At 43.1% G+C, this 8,161-nt stretch overlaps 1 pseudogene; it reads right to left on the reverse strand.

Moving 5' to 3' along the window:
• Positions 1–3,131: 3,131 nt before the first annotated feature.
• LOC101987374 overlaps positions 3,132–8,161 on the reverse strand; it is a 24,757-nt pseudogene continuing 19,727 nt past the window's right edge.

Here is an 8,161-nt window from a genome sequence, read left to right on the forward strand (position 1 = left end):
TAGTTCTTGTTTTTATGTGTATTTTGGAGATCAGCCCTCTGTCAGATGTCAGGTTGGTGAAGATCTTTTCCCATTCTGTAGGCTGTTATTTATCTTATTGGCTGTATCCTTAGCTTTACAGAAGCATCTTGGTTTCAATTTTAAAGATGGCATTGTTCTCACTAAGTTACCTGGAAGGACACTCAAACAAGGGCAACAGACAGTGGGTGCTGGACAGAAGGCCTAGATGTCCAGAAACTCAACTTGATGAGAGGTCTATACAAAAGATTAAAGTAATTGTCACCTAAACTCTTGACTCTCTCCAGGGGTTGCATGCTGTAGCTTATCAACTTTGAACCCTGTATGACTGATCTAAATTGTGCCTTCTATAGTTCTTGATAAAACAACTCTTCACAGTCAACATTATGACAACCTGAGAATAACCTCAAAGTAAAAATGACTTGATTTTATTCTGTAGGAGAATATAAAAGCTACCTTTGAATATGTACATTCCATGAGATTCACAATTTACTTTTGAGATATACAGGGAAAGCAACTAAGAAAAACTAAATGAGGAGAATTTAAAAAAAAATGTATCCAGGATATTCATAGTATCATAATAGCTTCATTGACAAACAGAAAAAGAAGCTCTGGGCCACAGAACAATATTAATGAGAATCAAAGCAAAGGAAACAAGCGAATGGAAGAAAGCCCTGCTTCCTTCCCTGGGAATATTTTTAGTTTACTACCTGTGGTTAAAGTTTAATGCATGTCATTATAGTCCCGTGCATATGCTCTTTATGAATATTTCAATTTCCTTGTTTCTTCAAAGTTGTTTTCCCCCCTCTTTGGAGGTGATACCTCAGTTCCCACCTCCCCCTACCCATGAGGATGGGGAACAAATCTTCCATCTCCTTCTAATTACAAAGTATCTTTCCTATGAATTCCTACAACTGATGTATGTCACTTGCGGTTTTTAAAAATAAATATTTGTGCAAATATTGTTGCCCCTACTGCCTGTCGAGTTCCTTGTGTGAAGGTGTTCTGCCTTTCTTCTTCTTGGAAACTTTAAATTATGTTATCTAGGAAAGAACTATGCACAGGGCGGGGCGGAGGAGAGACACTATTGAGTGGCTCAAGGTTTTAGTTGTGTCAGAATTTTTATTGCTCTGACAAAACACAAAGATACAGATCTTAAAGGATTTTTTTGGCTCAGTTTCATGGCATCAGCTCCTGGTTTTTGAGCTCTACTGCTTTTAAGCCTGTGGTGGAATAAAGAACACAAACATGGCAAAGCTGCTCACCTCAAGTTGGCCAGAAAGAAAAAAAAGGCAGAAAAGGAGATACGCCTTCAAGAGCATGTCTCCAATGGACATCTTCTGATGAACCCCACATCCTAAAGGTTCCACCATGTCCCTGTCACCCCAGGCTGGTAGCCATTCCTTCAGCCTGTGGCATTGGGGATGCATTTAAGGTCCAATCATAAGGTCCTGAGCATTCCTGGTGCACAGAACAGTGGGAGAAGCACAGAGCTGGTTCTCAAGTGAGGAGCAGGAGGAAGTCATGAGGTGGAACTAGAGAACTCCCTTTGCTTGTAAGAGTGGCAAAAAAATACAGATCTGGGATTACAGTCAGAACTACTCCACTACAGGGGAGTTATCCAAGTTTAGCTAATAGAACAACTTGTTAAATTTACTACTTTAGGCAGTGGCTTTCAAAATGTTCCTATTTGTTGTACTATTTCCAATGTTATTTTTTTGAATCCCATTTAAATAGAATACCCATAATTCAAGGACTACAGAGGGCCTTAAAGTTCACCTACTTAGGGCCTTTTTTGTTGAGAAGACTGGAGATAAGGCATTGAACCATCACCCTTTATCATGAGGTAGACAGAATTAACTCAATCCCTGGAGCCTGAGAATGAGAGAAGCAATCATTCCTATCACTGTGCTGTATTGGGCCACATGGTTGACCATCAGAGGGGTTGGTTGTTTGAATCCAAATCCAATTCCTTTTAAAACATCTTAAAAACAAGGAAATTTTTTTTCTAACTGATAGCAGAAGGATGAACCAGTGAAATCTAAAGCACAAGAAATATTTCATCCTCCAATACTGGTACTGAAGATGGAGACAAGTCAAGGAATTCAGATGGCCTCAGCCAAACACAAACCCTGGTAAGCAATCAGCAGGAGCCAGGAGCTCAGTGCTATGGCCTCACCAAAATGAATACTGCCAATGACCTAATGTTTTACAACACGGTTCTATTGCAGACCTCCACACTGGAGCTCAGGTGAAAGAACACATTGGTTTCTGCCTTGTAAGCCCACATCAGAATGGACCTGCTGAATCTGCCTGGAATTCTGCCCAACATAACTGTGAGATAGTAAAGGGCGTTGTTTCAAGTTGCTAAATGTGGGGTAATTTGTGGTTGCTTGGAAGCAATCAAATGCAACTCTCTTTTACCAATGTGCAATCTCTACCTTCTCTTTGGAAAGTTATGCTTAGTAGTAAGTTCGTTTTGCAACTCAACAAATTATTCTTCTCTATGTAACCCCCATCAAAATGACTTCTACTGTGTAGTTGACCCAAAAGAACCACAATCCTTCTTCCACATGACAATGGCATCTCTAGCCCTCTGCAGATGGCTTCATCTCTCCTGTCTTAGAATATTTCCATCATGCTATTCCCAAACCTTGAGCACAGTTCCCTTTCTCCAGGTGATAAATGAAGCGAAGCATGCACACACAGGAATGCTCCTTTGGGGACCTTGTGTAGATGCTGTACCATCTCTGAGTGTCGGAGACCAGTGCCATCAACTTTTCTAGCTTGAAGCAGAAGTCCAATGGCTAGAGATTGTTGATATCCATAATGAATTACCTTCTAAGCCCCCAAGAGAAAGAGAGACAAATTTTATACCTCTGGATTAGAGATTGCTCTTTCATGACCAGTGGATGAGGGGACTGCTTCAGTTTTTCATTCAGATCCTCTTTGATTTCTGCATGCATGCACACACACAAACACACACACACATACACACATACATACACACATATGTGTTTATAAAGGAACTGCTCACTGATAATAATGGAATAACAACACTACACTAGCTCTCCAAGTATATTAAATAACTCTTTCCAGACATTGGTCAATAATTAACACTGGATGATATTTTTTTCTGTACAATAATTTATTGAGATCCCTCCCTCAAAGCCCTGGGGTGCTGTTATGAGGTCAAGGGTCTGCCCAATCTCTGTCTGCTAGGAGCTCTGCAGAAAGAGCTCCAGCAGGTTCAGGTAGTAAGGTTGCTCCCTGCAGTACAACTTCAGCAGGCGGTAGATGCAGGCTTCTAGAAGCAGAGCATCATTGACAGCATCCAAGCCTATGCCTGGCTTCTGGTACCAGCAGATCTGTCCGCGTCGAGTGAGAGAAGAATCCATGATGTCATCTGACACAAGAAAGAAAGCCTGGAGCATTTCTACACACCAGCCCGCAGTCAGGGCCCACTGCGGACTCTCCGCATCCTGTTTCCTTGGCTCCACCAGCTCCCGGAAGGCTTGGAGCACAGTCAAACCCCAATTGTACTTGCCTCCCACAGCATTGTACTCCAGGACCTCCTTGAGCCGGGCAATGGCATCGCCTGTCTCCCGGTGGCCTAGCTCATCCTCAGTCAGCACCTTGACAATCTGGGAGAAGTACTGGACGAAACCCTGCCTGTCTTGGTTATAGGCCTTCAATTTCTGGTTCCCATTTGTTCTGAGAGAGGAACAAAATGCTCTGCTTCTTAACGCGACTTCTCCCGGGTGGATGATATTTTTTTTTTATGTTTCATTGTATTTATTGGAGGAGGGTTGCTCATGTGCCACAGTGCGCATGTGGGGCAGTCAGAGGACAATATATGAGAGTCAGCTTTTCCCTCCCACCATGTGGGTCCCCAGGCCCGCCTTTCCCTGCTGAGCCATCTCGGTGACCCACAGACTGTGGTATTTCAAAGGAGTTAGAGGTCTGTCAGCAATCAAAGCCAGTCATTTGTACTGACTGATATGACTTCACTCCCTCCTCATCCCTGCATCACTGGGCTCTAGCAATAAAGCGAGCACACCCAAAGCTAGGAAAACTGTAAGATGATCAACAAAACACAGGTGGAGTGTCTAGATTTTGCTAGTATTGTTTCTAGACACACTTTTTAAACTATAACACAGGAAGAGAGAGCCTAAGCAGGAATGGCAGTATGGCTGAGTGTGGAGACAAAGTCAAGAATTTGAGGATGCCCCACTATCACACTGATGATAGAATCTTCACCTGGCAATGAATGGAGATAGAGATAGAGACCCTCATCAAAGCAACGAACTGAGCTCCTAAGGTCCACTTGAAGAGCAAAAGGGGGGAGAAGATGACCAAGGAAGTCAGGACCACGAGGGGTTGGCCCACCCACTGAGACAGTGTGCCTGTTCTAATGGGAGCTCACCAAATCCAGCTGGACCAGAACTGAACTCTCTGAATGTGACTGCCAATCAGGGCCCATTGAGAAGCCATCAATAATGGCACTGGGACCTGTTTCTACTGCATGTACTGGCTTTTTGGGACCCTAGTCTATTGGGATGCACACCTTCCTAGGCCTGGATGGAGCGGGGAGGGCCTTGGGCTTTCCACAGGGCAGGGTAACCTGCCCTCTCTTAAGAAAGGAGAAGGAGGGAGAAGGGGGAGTTGGGGAGTGGGAGGGGAATGGGAGGAGAGGAGGAAGTGTAACTTTTTGAATGGAAAAATAAAAAAAATTTGAGGATTGTGGCTGGAATTTTCAGTTCATGGTGTCATGGAGCAAGGAGCAGGAGAGATAAAGATCTCTACACATCCACAGAATGACTTTCCTCGCATCTAAGCACTAACATTTACAGGTTAATAAAGTCCACCAAAGCACACACACACAGGATCATTTGCTAACTATATGTGTACTGAGTTCCCCAAGATTTGAAGGATTTACGTGAGACCTACAAGAGTGAAATTGTGGGGCCAGTACCAATGGATGTGTGTATATCCTATAGACACATCTCTTGTGGGTTCAGTGTATCCTCTGTGCACGCACACACACACACACACCCAAAATGTCTACAATCCAAACCTTCAAGCCTCTGAATGTGACTTTACCTGGAAACATATTTTTGTAGCTATGATGGTTTTGTGAATTACTCTAGATGACATCATCCTGGAATATTTTAGAAGGCCTATGTCTAAAGACAAGTATTCTTATGTGAGAGAGAGGAGGAGGAGGAGGAGAAGGAGGAGGAGGAGGAGGAGGAGGAGGAGGAGGAGGAGATACAGAGAGAGCAGGCTATATGAAGATGAAGGCAGAGATCAGAGGTTTATACCAGCAGTAGCCAAAGAATGAGGAGAGCCTTCAGAATGAGGCCAGGAGGTGTTTCTGAGCCTCTGAGCCTTTGGATCAAGGAACCCCTCTACCATTGCAGGTGGGTGACTTTACCTATGACTGGGGAGCTCAGAAAGAATAAGTTTCAGAATTTGAAGAGCCATTGGATCATATGTGGTTATTTTGTCTCGTTTTAAGTTTGGCAAAAATGAAACATTAAAAACACAAGTGATTCTCCTCAACTAACAACTGTTCTTGGTTTTATCCACATGCCCGTGACTTTCCCAACTGTTCACGACTATGTTCATGTCACACCTCTACATGGTGGCCAGCACGACACCTTCACCTACATCTCCTTCTCTTCCATTCTCCCCCTGCTAAAATTTCAGCCCTACCTTGCTGCTGCTCAGTCTGAAGAGCATCTTCTTAGTACAGTGCCCGAGGACAGTCCACACAGGGTCTTGTCCTCAGCTTTGGAGCCTTTCAGAGACAGAATGCACCCCAATGTTCTGCACTGAGGCTCATCCTCCTCAACTGTCTTCAACACTAGAGTGCTGGCTTGAGAAGAGTGACAGCTGCATCTTTATCTCGGAAGCCTCCATTGGTCCCTCCTAGCAAAGCTACCACCACAAGACAATTCATCAATATTAATGGAAAGAAAGCAAATTTCCTATTAGGAGAGGCTAATCTCGAAGAATTCTATCTGTTCCCATATAAGAACTATGGAGGACAGTTTTTAAAATTAGTTATTTTTCTGAATAAAAAAGCAGAGAAGGGGAATCACTAGAGCGATGGCCTTCAGGGCAGCGGAAATGTTGTGTGTCGACAGCTAACACTTTTCCAATTGAACAGAAAGATCAGAACTGCATTTGGTAATTCAGAAGGGCTAAAAGCAAATAGAGAAGAGAACTGAAGTTCAGAGAGGCTGATCAAATCTGTGAAGTCATAAAGTAAGTGGTGGCAGGATTCTCTTTCTATTGGGTACACTCCAAGTCATTCCTTTGTTCGCCAATAAAACCCAGTCTTCACTACAGTGCATCTCAGGGACATTCCCTCCTCATTCCTACGCCGTTCATCACACACACATCCAATCCCACATCCCACCCAGCATCGTTATGAAAAGTTCTCTCTTTAATCTCCCCTTCCCTCCGCTCTCAAGGTACATGGGGGATTTGTGTTACAAAACGTGAATCAGTGGTACACATAGGTGTGTGGAGAACGACTTTCTTGCCAGGTCCCATTAGTCACAGCCAAGGCTGGGGGAGAAAGTTTTCATTTTTGTGAGTTACTGTTTATCTGTCTATAAATTTAGTAATGAAATGCCTGTGCCACGGGGATGTGAAGAAATTTCATTTTTGCTTATAAAATCCTCGGGGCATGTTTGGATACAAAATGCAATAACACCATAAAATATTGCCCTGATATTGCTATCTCCAAGCCTGGAACTCATTTCTGCATTATGAGAAGCAAAGAAGATTTATGGGAAAGATAAGGAGCCAGCTCCTCTCAAGTATTTAAATGAGGTTTTTCTTTAAATAGCCATTGTCTGCTTGCATCCTGATGTTTGAAACTGACAAAAATATTTGCCAGTAGCTCTAGAAACTTTCTGATTATGTTGATAGTCCGGACAATACTTAAGTAGAAATAAAATCAGTTATAACTTACTAAGCTTCACAATAAGGCCATTTTCTTCTCATCGTTACCTTAAGCCTTCAAAATAGTTTTTGCAGTTATATGTGTCATTATCTTACTTTACAGATAAGGAAAGTAAGGCTTGGTCCTTGCCCAGAGATGGGCAGGGGTGGGGTTCATACACAAATCTTTGTGATTCCAAAAGACTTGGCCTTTCTGCTAGTAGTCTTCGTATGACCAATTAGCACACAGCTATAACCTGTCACTCGGTCGAAGCTTTCTATCCAGAAACTCCTTACTGTCCTGAAGAAAAACAGTTGAAAAACAAATACTATAATAGAAGAAAATTACTCCCAGTCCATGGTAGAGATGCCATTGGAAGTCACTTATGACTTGGTGTGAAGTGCTTAAAAAGATACCTAAGCCTATCTTGTTATCACATACAGATAACAAAAGAGCTAATTGCGGGCATCCTGAACTGTGAGACCCTGTGGTCTCTCCACAGACTCTGATATAAAATCGTAAAGAAATAAACGCCTATAAACCCATAAGTGCAAACTAAATAGAAGAAGGGACGGCCACATGCAAACTACCCCCAAACACAGAGCATCACAACAGGAAAATGTATGACTACAACCACAGCCCAAAGAAGTATTAGCACTGAAGACTAGAACCCTGAAGAGGGAAGCCTTAGGGGAAACTGCTAGGCAGGTCAGAGTTAAGCAGAGGACTCCAGCATAGTACTGAGAGAATCTTAGCCAGGCCCTAGGGCCTCTGGTTATACTTAGGAAACCAGGCATTAACCATGTTACCCATACAACTGAGTGAGGGAACCTGAAATGTGTCCCCCAAAGAAATTAAACCTTTAGCCTCTACAGGCCAAGACAGCAATCAGAAATAATATGAAGTTGAGGCACAAAGGGTTACATAGAAATAAGGCACAGCTACCACCCCAACTGTCTTGCTCTAAACATGTACTAAAACTTCAGGGCCGTGTTTAACAAGTAAGTAGATTGATGGAGTAAGCTCAGAAAACTTCCCAAGCTCTGATTTTGGTAAACAAATGGGACCGGTTTCTGCAAATACTAGCCATTTATCAGAGAGGAGACACACAGAGAGAGAGAGAGAGAGAGAGAGAGAGAGAGAGAGAGAGAGAGAGAGAGAGAGAGAGAGAAGAGAGAGGGGGAG

This window comes from Microtus ochrogaster, unplaced genomic scaffold, assembly GCF_000317375.1.
Source record: "Microtus ochrogaster isolate Prairie Vole_2 unplaced genomic scaffold, MicOch1.0 UNK10, whole genome shotgun sequence".
Classification (NCBI taxonomy): Eukaryota; Metazoa; Chordata; class Mammalia; order Rodentia; family Cricetidae; genus Microtus; species Microtus ochrogaster.